At 39.5% G+C, this 12946-nt stretch overlaps 1 protein-coding gene and 1 non-coding gene across 9 annotated transcripts in view; both read right to left on the bottom strand.

Moving 5' to 3' along the window:
- UBE2H (ubiquitin conjugating enzyme E2 H) overlaps positions 1-12946 on the bottom strand; it is a 115129-nt gene that overhangs the window by 88874 nt on the left and 13309 nt on the right. The gene's annotated exons all lie outside the window — the stretch shown is intronic.
- On the bottom strand, positions 12758-12898 carry LOC118143885 (U4 spliceosomal RNA). Its single transcript, XR_004728374.1, has one exon. It is a non-coding gene; the product is annotated as a U4 spliceosomal RNA (small nuclear RNA).

The following is a 12946-nucleotide window of genomic DNA, read 5'->3' as shown; positions in this document are numbered from 1 at the left end:
TTTTTTTTTTTTAAATAAAGACGGGGTTTCACCATGTTGGTCAAGCTGGTCTTGAACTCCCAACCTCAGGTGATCCACCCGCCTACGCCTCCAAAGTACTTGGATTACAGGCATGAGCCACCACGCCCGGCCTTTTATTTTTCTCTCTCTTTTTTATTTTTTCCCCAGAAGACATTCTTAACTAGCTCTCCATATTGGACAAGGGACATTAACATCTTGACTCAATTACACCATCTGTAATAATGACAAAAACTGATTCATTCACAGAGTAGGCCAAAGTCTGACCTAAGCAGGGCAAACAAAGCATTTGAATTCTTGGGTAAGCAGGTAATGAACTAGCATTGGATAGCATTTTAATAATTATACCTTTACCAGGTGGTGGCTCACACCTGTAATCCCAGCACTTTGGGAGGCTAAGGCAGGCAGATCACAAGGTCAGGAGTTCAAGACTAGCCTGGCCAATATGGTGAAACTGCATCTCTATGAAAAATACAAAAACTAGCTGGGCACAGTGGCATGCACCTGTAGTCCCAGCTACAAGGGAGGCTGAGGCAGGAGAATCCCTTGAACTCGGGAGGCGGAGGTTACAGTGAGCCGAGATCATGCCACTGCACTCCAGCCTGGGTAACAGAGCAAGATTCTGTCTAAAAAAAAAATAAAATTTAATAAACTATACTTTCAGGTTGGGAATGGTGGTTCACACTTGTAATCCTAGCAATTTAGGAGGCCAAAGTGATAGCATCACTTGAGCCCTGGGGTTCGAGACCACCTGGCAATATAGTGAGATCCTGTCCCCTAAAAAAAAATTTTTTTTTAATTACGCTTTCACAATACTCCATCTAATACCAGGGATCCATTTCTAGAAATGAAAGGGTAACAACACATCATTACTAATGGCATAAGACTGAGACTTTTCCTTGAAACACAGGTTTCTAAACATGGAACATTTTACTGCCACATTTTAAAATCAGAAATGAAGATGTTAAAGGTTTTCTACTTTCAACTTCTTAAAAAGCCCTAGTAAAAATGCATACCAAGAAGGTAATAAACTGCAGAATTTATCTATTTTTATTGTACATATTTATTGGCAAAGAGAGTAAGACTCAAAATGAGATTTTAAAATTATGTCATAACTCTCTATCTTCAATTCTGTATTCCCTAGAAGGCAATACCACGTATACATATGACTGTGAAGGCCTTTTACAGTCACACATACACACATGCGCACAAAAGAGTTGCATGTATAATATCTACATATAAAATCAGAATATTCAAGTTGGAAAGACTTAAAATCATCTAAACCAACCCTTTATTTGATAGATAAGGACAGTTAACCAAGAAGAAAGTGAAAGCGCCAAGGTCTCTGAGTCACCGAGCATGGACCCAAGGACAAAAACCCTGGACAGGCCTCCAGGCAGCCTCCTTTTCTACAAACACTCTGCCTCTCCTCTACCAACCTTCAGCCACCGCCAAACTCCCAAATCAGGTCCTCTGAGTTAAAGGTTGGGGGTACAAGCTAAACTATGAAGAAAAAAAAAAAAAAAAAACTTTAACTTTTTTCTTTTTCCTTTAATGCTCAAGAATAATTTTATCACGTAAGCCCAGTCCCTCAGCAAAGCAGAATCTAAAAGTCGTAACATACACATAAACAAAAATTCAGTGTTCTCCAGGTGAAAAAAATAAAAAATAAAAAAATAAACTCCATGGTGGGGGACATTTCATGGGTAGCTAGGTCTATATGAAAGCTTCCAAATATGTAAATGAAAGAAAAAAACGAAACATTTGCTGTGGAAGACACTGCACTTTATCCAACCCAGTATCTATTCTCTCCTTCTTACTATCAAAACTCTGATTTTATTTATTTATTTATTTTTACGAGACAGAGCCTTGCTCCGTAGCCCAGGATGGAGTGTAGCGGCACGATCTTGGCTCACTGCAACATCTGCCTCCCGGCTTCAAGCGATTCTCCTGCCTTAGCCTCCTGAGTAGCTGGGATGGCAGGCAAGCACCACCACGTCCAGCTACTTTTTGTATATTTAGTAGACACAGGGTTTCACCATTTTGGTCAGACTGGTCTCCAACTCCTGACCTCGTGATCCGCCTGCCTTAACTTCTCAAAGTGTTGAGAATACAGGGGTGAGGCAACCGTGCCTGGCCAAAATCCTGATTTTATTCAGGGCAGTCAAACATCCTTGTTTCCCAGACTTTTTTGCAACAAGACACTTTTCACCCAGGTTGATCAGGGCAATGTGTAGGGACGGACACTCAGAAAAGTTCCTTTGGTCACTAGGGGAGGGGAGTAGTCTTAGGCTAACTCTTAGCCTTCTGCTTACTCACCCCTTTCTTCCTCCCCCTACATGAAATAGTGACATGATGACAGAAGCCATTCCTTTAAGTCATGCACTGAAGAGGGCTGGGAATACACACTGTGGCAATCTGGATTCCCTGATGACATCAAGCCCGCCCTTATCTGCCTAACTTCCCATCACAGTTACAGAACTGTTACTAGCAGTCAACTACAATTCCTAACTGAGCTGTCCAGTAAGCAATTACATGCTAAATACATTCACATACATTTCATATAATATAACCTCAAAACAAATTACAAGTATTTCCTTCCTTTTTTGGGTGAGGAAACCCAAGGCAAAGAGAGATGCAAATACAACTTGTGACTGAAGACTATAGTTGTTCCACTGTATTTCACTTCTTCAAATGTCATACATCTGAAAAAGTCTATGCTTTTTTAAGATGAGGGGTCTTGGCTGGGCACAGTGGCTCATGCCTGTAATCTCAGCACTTTGGGAGGCCGTGGCAAGTGGATCACCTGAGTTCAGTAGTTCGAGACCAGCCTGGCTAACATGGTAAAACCCCATTTCTACTAAAAATACAAAAAATTAGCTGGGTGTGGTGGCACGTGCCTGTAATCCCAGCTACTCAGGAAGCTGAGGTAGGAGAATCGCTTGAACCAAGAAGGCAGAGGCTGCAGTGAGCCAAGATCACACCACTGAATCCAGCTTGGGCAATAAGAGGAAAACTCTGTCTCAAAAAAAAAAAAAAAAAGGGATAAGGGGTCTTGCTCTGTTGCCCAGGCTGGTCTAAACTGCCGGCCTTGAATGATTCTCCCACCTTAGCCTCCTGAGTCGCTGAAATTACAGGTGTGAGCCACCTGAAAAAGCAGATGCATTTCAAAAAATTATCTTAATCATTCTTATATAATGTGCCACAAATCCATTCATTGTCAAATTCATTAAAACCCTGCCAACAAGGATTGGATTTCAACCTCTGTGGGTAAATTCTTTACCAAGAGTCCTCCTCTGGCTGACTGATAAGAGATCACACCTCCAGAAAAGTAACAGTTGTGGCCCTACTGATTCCAGAGTGTCAGATCATTAAAAACTCAGCCCGTTCACCTTACCGCAACCCACATAATCTTGGTCACAAACACTGCACTCTAGTACATAAATACTTAAGAGGGACTTATTTACAACCTGATTCTTCAATCAAGAAGGTACCGGGAGAAGGGGGGCGGGGAAGAAGCAGCTACCAACCACCTCATATCCCATGGGTGCCCTCTTGCTCATATACCTCCTGTCTCTATGACATTCTGCTTCTTCAGGACGCCTTCTCTGATAGACTCAACTTTTCAAAGGCCCTATACTCCTTTTTAAAATGTACTTCTAAGGACACCTAGGCTATTTATTCATACGATATCTTTATGTCTCCATGATATGGTCCTATTCTTTTATACAAAATAAAGACACAAAAATGTTAACAACAGAATTCAGTAACAGTAACTTATCTTTTAATAGGCCTATTAGAAATTTAAAAAATGAGGCCAACAAATAAATGGATAAAGAAAATGTGGTAGAAAAAAAAAGGAAATGTGGTATGTATATACACTACATACTACATATGAATACTATTCAGCCATAAAAAAACCTAAAAACCACATCTTATCATTCACAGCATCATGGATGAGTTTGGAGGACATTATGTTAAGTGAAATAAGCCAGGCAGGCAAACACAAATACCATATACATATTCTCATTCATATGTGGGAGCTAAAAAAGTTAATTTCACAGAAACTGAGCAGAATAGTGGTTACTAGAGTCTGGTGGGGAGGTAGCCAGAGATTGGTTAACAAATACAAAATTACAGATAGATAAAAGGAATAAGTGTGCACTGGAAGGTGACTGTAATTAACAATTTACTGTAGCTGGGCACAGTGGCTCACACCAGTAATCCCAGCAAGTTGTGAGGCCAAAGGCAGGTGGATCACTTGAGCCCAGGAGTTTAAAACCAGCCTGGGCAACATGGCAAGATACCATCTCAATTTAAAAACAAAAAAACAAACAATTGATTGTGTCTTTTCAAATAACTAGAGAAGTTTATTTTGGACATTCCCAACACAAAGAAATGATAAGTAAGGTGACAGATATGCCCAATTTTATCATTACACATTGTATACATCTATAGAAATATCACCATATGCCACAAATATGTCAATTAAAAATAAGCAAAAATACATAAATAAAGATGGGAAAATCAACAATATGATTAAACAGAAAAACAAAAAGCTCTACATATTAAAAAACACACATAAATATGAGTTTTATATTTTATTTTAAAGGCCTGAATTCTTGCACTCAAGTATAGTTTTCTGGCTTGGAATAAAGATACTTGCTTTATGAACAGAATATTCCAACAATGAGCCTACTGTCAACTGCCCAGAGTCAATTCAGTTCCTCATAAAAGTAACATTTAATGCAGCATATCCTGGAGCTCAAGAACTGAACTGCTTACCCAGTATGTTTCCTTCTCTCCACACAAAAAGAGACACTAGCAAATTTCATCACATCTATGACACACCAAGAAAGAAAAAAGTTGCCCATTAGACTATGACTCATCACCATTTTAAGACATCTCAATTTCAAAGATTTGTTAAGATATGGAAAAAAATGTCTTAGAATCTATAAAATACCACATAAACCTGACACTGTTTACTAACATAAAAACACCTGCCATCTTCACACACCACCAATTTTCCTTCTTGGCTAAATGTGTATTTACACAATTTACTGAATAACTCAATCCAGTCTGGTTCAACACATTGCCAGGCGCAGTGGCTGATGCCTGTCATCCGAGCACTTTGGAAGACGGAGGCAGGCAGACCACTCGAGGTCAGGAATTTGAAACCAGCCTGGCCAGCATGGCAAAACTGTCTCTACTAAAACAACAAAATTAGCCAGGCATGGTGGCAGGCCCCTGTAATCCCCGCTACTCGAGAGGCGGAGGCAAAAGAATCACTTGAACCCAGGAGGTAGAGGTTACAGTGAGTGCTGTTGCCACTGCACTCCAGTCTGGGCAACAGAGACTCTATCTCAAATAAAAAAAAAAGTTTTGATATACCAGACACTGTGCTAGGTTAAAATTAAAGCACATCCTAGACTTTATAATAATGAAACTTCTCTTCTTACATATATTTATATCTTCTGATATGCATTAGAGGAGTAGTACTCAAACACTGTAGTCTCAGCACACTTTACACTTTTAAAAACTGGAGACCTCAGCCAGGCACGGTGGCTCATGCCTGTAATCCCAGCACTTTGGGAGGCCAAAGCAGGTGGATCACCTAAGGTCAGGAGTTTGAGACCAGCCTCACCTACATGGCGTAAACCCATCCCTATTAAAAACACAAAAATTAGCCACGCATGGTGGCACGTGCCTATAATCCCTGCTACTAAGTGTGCTGAGGCAGGAGGATCGCTTGAACCTGGGAGGCAGAGAGGCTGCAGTAAATCAAGACTGTGCCACTGCACTCAGCCTGGGCAACACATAGAGACTCTGTCTCAATAAAAAAAAAAATTTGAAGACCTCAAAGAGCTTTCCTATGTGTGTTATTACCATTTTAGAAACACAAAATATTAGTTCATTTAAAAGTAAATCTTATGCCTGTAAATATAAATCATTTTTACGAAAAATAACTAATTTCTAAAACAAAGAATAATATAGTAAAAATAGTTTTTAATGATTTGCAGCTCTCTTTAACGTCCAGCTTAAGAAAAGAAAGCTGGATTTTCATATGCGCTTCTGCATTCAATCTGGTATGTTTTGAATGTAACTAGAAAGAGTACTTTTATGGACTTTTCAGATAATTCTGGACATTTTTGTTGATATTGTACCAAAATTGACAAGTGATTATCTCCTAAAAGCTAACTGCAATGTGGAATCTTAAGGTGAACCAGTGAACTTTTCATTTTCTTATATTAAAATCCACTGGTCTACTTTGCATTTTTATGGATCTTTTACCTAAGCATAATTTTTCTATCATGTACTGACCATTTGGAAAATAGCAGTTCACTAACTTACACAGATCTTCCAAATGTTGACACCGTTTCATCATACAACATCAAAAATCCTGTCAGAAATGTATCAAAAAACTGTTAAGCACACAGTAGCTGATACATGTATTCCAAAATTCTAATTTTTGCTTTAAAGTTCAAATTTCATCACTGACAACATATACTGGTCAGCTGCTCTTGTAGCAATGGGCTCATTTTCTTCATTTTTTAGAAAATGTTGGACAGATACCCAACTCTGAATGACCCCAATACAAATAGCATCCAATGAAAAAGCAGCTAGTTCAGATGGCAATTCAAAATCACAAGTGCTGCTTTTTTGGAAATTGCCACACTTTTAATATGCAGCAAAAATGCTTCCCGCTTCATTCCACGGATTTTTTGTTTTGTTTTGTTTTTTGTATTTTGAAACAGGGTCTTACTCTGCACCTGGGCTCAAGTACAGTGGCACAATCATAGCTTACTATAGCCTCAACCTCCTGGGCTCAAGCAATCCTTCCACCTCAGCCTCCAGAGTAGCTGGAACTATAGGCAAGGGCCACCAAACTCAGCTAAAATTTGATATTTTGTAGAGACAGGGTTTCGCCATGTTGCCCAGGCTGGTCTTAAACTCCTGGCCTCAAATGTTCCTCCTGTGTTGGCCTCCCAGAGTGCTGGCATCATAGGCATGAGCCATCACGCCTAGCCCAGTGCACAGAATATTAAAAGGACATGTACCTGAGGGTCAAAATTTAATCAATTATCTTTACTCCTTATCAAGGATATGTTTCCATGGAACTGCCTTTTTTCAACTGTAAGTATGTGGTGGTGAAGAATACAATATCTATTAAGACGGTTTTGGTGTGCTAAGACATCTGCAGTTTTATCCACTATTAGTACAAATGTCAATATAGTAAAGAAGCACATAATGAATTAATATTACTATGAAGCAAGTTCTGACTTCACAGTCTCCTTGAAAGTATCCTGGAGGTCTCTAAGGGGCTGTAGACAACACCTGTGTGGGAACCTCCGCGTTACTTACCAATAACCTAAGGAGTAAAATTCTGTTCCTCTTTCACCAGGCACACGCCCACACACAAAAAAGCTAAAATTATGTATATATACATTTAAATATAACACTAAACTTCAGGTTTTGCACTTGCAGAATGAGATTTTAAATGTCTGATTTAAGTATCTTTCCTATTATTCTGAATAAGAATAGGCCACATATGATTTTTATGGAAGGTGAGCTGCTAAAGTACTTCTTAAGTCTTCTCTTTTGTCACAGAATACAGGTGAAATGAACATACATATACCAAAATTCATCAACATTTTCTCACTTAAAGGAGTAATTTCAATTGCTTAGAAAATTCTGAAGTCAAATATATCCATAAAAAACATAAAACAAGTATTTTAAAAAACAGGCATGGTGGCTCACCCTGTAAACTCAGCACTTCAGGAAATCAAAAGTGGCCAGATCACTTGAGGCCAGGAGTTCAAGAATAGACAGGTTAAGACTCCATTTCTACAAAATATATATACATACATACAGATATATGTGCACCACAGAATAGAGGTGAAAGATTAAAATATATATATAGAGAGAGAGGTATATATAGAAGCATAAATATATATAAATAGATATATACCTTTTAAAAATAAATTTAGACTGGGCACGGGGGCTTATGCCTGTAATCCCAGCACTTTGGAAGGGCGAGGCAGGTGGATCACTTGAGGTCAGGAGTTCAAGACTAGCCTGGCCACTATGGTGAAACCCTGTCTTTACTAAAAATACAAAAAGTTAGCCAGGCATGGTGGTACCTGTAGTTCCAGCTACTCAGGAGGCTGAGGCAGAAGAATCGCTTGAACGCAGGAGGCGAAGGTTGCAATAAGCCGAGATAGCGCCACTGCACTCTAACCTGGGCGATAGAGCGAGACTTTGTCTCAAAAATAAATAAGTATATTTAAAGTCCAGCTGCAGTGGGTCATGCCTGTAATCCCAGCACTTTAGAAGGCTGAGGCGGGCAGCCTGAGGTAAGGAGTTCGAGACCAGCCTGGCCAACATAGTGAAATCCCGTCTCTACTAAAAATACAAAAATTAGCCAGGCATGATGGCACATGCTGTTAATCCCAGCTACTCAGGAGGTTTAGAATTGCTTAAACCAGGGAGGTGGAGGTTGCAGTGAGCCAGGATCCTGGAAAAGTTAGATACTTTTATTAAAATATAGTATAAAAAATATTTTTATTTAAGAAGTAAAACTAGTTTGTAGAACTTTATATGTAAAATAGCATTTACATGTAAATACTATTACATAAAAATTCTACTTTTATAGTTTAAAAGTTAGTATTTATTTTTTGTTTTTTGTTTTGAGATGGAGTTTCACTCTTGTTACCCAGGCTGGAGTGCAATGGCACGATCTCAGCTCACTGAGATCCATGAGTAGAGACGGAGTTTCACCATGTTGGTCAAGCTGGTCTTGAACTCCTGACCTCAAGTGATCCACCTGACTCAGCCTCCCAAAGTGCTAGGATTACAGGCGTGAGCCACCATGCCAGCCAAAAGTTAGCACTTTTTAAAAGACTACTAACTCTGTTAACTACAAGTGCCCAATAGGGCACTCAAATTTCAGAAGGCAAATAAAGGACCAGAGTTACAAAAGAGCCAGTTAAACACCGGCCCAGAGTCACCAAGCCAGTAAGATAAACTTAAGTGCCATACTTCTGACTCTTACTATCTACATGACATGCAGGTACTGGCACTATTTATGGCCAAAGGTTTAAAAATGCCCCAAGGTTACTAAACTAACAAACAGCTGCTTACAAATACTTGTGACTTACATACCACACAAAAACCCAGGAGTCCTCATAAATTAATATATAATTCTGAACTTTCTCTACAATCTCAAATTAGGGAATTAATTACTACTACTATTTGTATGTAGCAAGAATAGCTGGGCACGGTGGCTTGTGTCTGTAATCCACGCACTTTGGAAGGACGAGGCAGGAGGATAACTTGAGGCCAGGAGTTCAAGACCAGCCTGGCTAACATGGTGAAACCTATCTCTAATAAAATTACAAAAAATTAGCCCAGCATGGCAGCACACACCTATAATCCCAGCTACTCAGGAGACTGAGGCAGAAGAATCACTTGAATGCAGGAGGTGGAGGCTACAGTGAACCAAAATTGCAGCCTGGGTGACAAAATGCAACTCAGTCTCAAAAAAATAATAAATAAATAAATGATTTCTGAGGAGAAATTCACACACAAATAATTTTTTTAATAAATAAATGAAAAATATGTAGCAAGATGTTTGTTATTAATGTTCAATTTCTAGCCGGGTGCTGTGGCTCATGCCTATAATCCCAGCACTTTGGGAGGCCAAGGCAGGCAGATCACAAGGTCAGGAGATCGAGACTAACACAAGACTATCATCCTGGCTAACACGGTGAAACCCCATGTCTACCAAAAAAAAAAAAAAAAAAAAATACAAAAAATTAGCTAGGCATGGTGGCGGGTGCCTGTAATCCCAGCTACTCAGGAGGCTGAGGCAGGAGAATCGCTTGGACCAGGGAGGCAGAGGTTTCAGTGAGCTGAGACTGACCACTGCACTCCAGCCTGGGCCAACAGAGCAAGACTCTGTCTCAAAAAAAACAAAAGAATGTAAGATGCAATGCCGTCTAAATCTACTGTTGTAGAGAGGTGCCAGAACACTGATATTAAAACCTGCTAAAATAATTTTTATTTTTCTTTACAAATCTTATATTCATAAACAGGATTAACAGACATTACTAGGCTGTTGTTTTAATTCTATTTTTCACATAACAAAAATGACTACTAGGAAAACTGATGTTAATCACAGTTGAAAAGCAGTCTGCTCTCAACATTCACCTCTATTTTTTTCTATCAATAACAAAGTTACAAGAGTGTACTCTCCTAATCTGAAATGGTAGAGTCAAGCACTAATACTTCTTAAGCTACTACTTAAGGACACATTTGCTATTCCCTAAAGAGAAGTGATTATTAATTTCCACATTTATTAGTATAGTAATAATATTATTATTAATTTCCACCCTTATATTCAGAAAGCCACCATTGCTTTATAATACTAGTATTTGCAGTCCAGGTTTTCTCCAAGTATAAAAACATGCTAAAATCTATGACTCTAATGCCTATTAAAATTTAACTTTAAATAATAAGATGCCATCAGAACATCATCAGAGCTGACAAAACACTTTAAGAATGACATTTAAGAAATAAAACTGCCACAACTGGCAGACTAAAACCATCACATTTTACCCAATTCATTCAAATGAGGAATAGTCCCAATTTAAAAGCACACAAGTCACACACTAATTTCTGATTCTGTAAAAAACAGAATTTCTAATTCTCATTAAGCAAATAAAAAGACACATGTTCATTAAGATAATCCAGTTCAGACTGGCTGCAGTGGCTCACGCCTACAATCCCAGCACTTTGGGAGGCCAAGGCAGGCGAATCACCTGAGGTCGTTCAAGACCAGCCTGACCAACATGGAGAAACACCATCTCTACTAAAAATACAAAAAAATTAGCTGGGCATAGTGGCACATGTCTATAATCTGTAATCCCAACTACTGAAGAGGCTGAGGCAGAAGAATCGCTTGAACCTGGGAGGCAGAGGTTGCAGTGAGCTGAGATCACACCATTGCACTCCAGCCTGGGCAACGAGAGTGAAAGTCGGTCTCAAAAAAAAAAAAAAAAAAAAGCAACCTCTAGATTTCCTACCTCAAGGACTTAAAGAAAATACAGTTTCTGAATCTCACAAACTGGCCAGATGGTATTAAACTAGTTTAGAGAAACCAAATTATTCAGAAGTAAAGAAAGACCAGGACCTCTAAAGAACACAAAATGTGGGCTGGGTACAGAGGCTCACACCTGTAATCCCAGCACTTTGAGAGGCCAAGATGGGTGGATCATGAGGTCAAGAGATTGAGATTATCCTGGCCAACATGGTGAAACCCTGTCTCTACTAAAAATACAAAAATTAGCTGGGCGTGGTGATGTGCAGCTGTAGTCCCAGCTACTTGGGAGGCTGAGGCAGAAGAATTGCTTGAACCCGGAAGGCAGAGGTTGCAGTGAGCTGAGATCATGCCACTGATTCCAGTCTGGGTGACAGAGGGAGACACCATCTCAAAAAAAAAAAAAACACACAAAACTTGGCTGGATGCAGTGGCTTGTGCCTATAATCCCAGTATTTTGAGAGGCCTAGGCAAGATAATTGCTTGAGCTCAAGAGTTCAAGATCAGCCTGGGCAACACGTTAAAGCCCAGCTCTATAAAAACAATAAAAATTTAAAAATTAGCTGGGCGTGATCTTGCATGCCTATATTCCCAGCTCCTCAGGAAGCTGAGGTGAGAGAAATCACTTGAACGCAGGAGTTTAAGGCAAGCTACGATCATACCACCATACTCCATCCTGGGTGACAGAGACCTTGTTTCTATTTAAAAAAAAAAAAAAAGAGAGAGAGAGAGAAACACAAAATTCAGGTGCCAAGTTCCATTGGGTCTGACTTCAGTGCTAAGGCAAACTCAAAGCATTGCCTGTTACTTTTACATTCAGAGAGTACACATCAAAATTGTAAATAATTGCACAGGTTTAGCATAAGTAAGATCAAGTTTCATACATCACTGCCAAAATGTACAAAGTAAAATAGATGAAATATAACTTAAGCTCAAACTCCTAGAAACAAGGACCTGGTCCGGGCGCAGTGGCTCACGCCTGTAATCCTAGCACTTTGGGAAGCCGAGGTGGATCACCTGAGGTCAGGAGTTCAAGACCAGCCTGGCCATCATGGTGAAACCCCATCTTAAAAGAAAAAAGAAACAAGGACCGGGCTTTGCTTCTACTTTTAATTAAAGGATTTGGAAATACCCTCTCTCCAAAGGCGAGTGTGTGCTGCCTATAATTAACCTAAAGTACTTTCCTATCAGTGAGTTTGTTTTGCTTGAGTCCTAAAAATTAAAGTATAAGCTAAGAACACTAACAGAGAAGACACAGGCTGGGTGCGGTGGCTCATGCCTATAATCCCAGCACTCTGGAAGACCAAAGTGGGTGATCACCTGAGGTCAAGAGTTCAACACAAGCCTGGTCAAAATGGCGAAATCCCACCTTTAATAAAAATACAAAAATTAGCCAGGCGTGGTGGCCCGCACCTGTAGTCCCAGATACTTAGGATGCTGAGACAGGAGAATCACTTGAACCCAGGAAGTGGAGATTGCAGCAAGTTGAAATCACATCACTGCAGTCCAGCCTGGGTGACAGAGCGAGACTCCAGCTGAAAAAAAATTAATTAACTTAAAAATATATAGAGAGCAAACATACAATTGAAAACAAACAACTTATGAATATGAAAAGAAATTATAGTCTTTTTTTTTAAATCAGTCTGTAGAGACTGTCAAAAATTGCCAATGCCGACTATATTGCAAGTCGTCATGGCAGGGTATTGGGAAAAGTTTTCAATTAGCAATAATCGCGCCTCAGATAAACCTCATTGGCTAATGACACTGCTACTGCGCAAAGCTAGAAATTATAGTCTTTATGAACCACAGATACAGTCTTTCTGATATATC

The sequence above is a fragment of the Callithrix jacchus genome, chromosome 11, assembly GCF_049354715.1.
Source record: "Callithrix jacchus isolate 240 chromosome 11, calJac240_pri, whole genome shotgun sequence".
NCBI lineage: Eukaryota > Metazoa > Chordata > Mammalia > Primates > Cebidae > Callithrix > Callithrix jacchus.
Note: the sequence above shows the minus strand (reverse complement) of the source record. Positions and strands in the feature narration are given on the sequence as shown.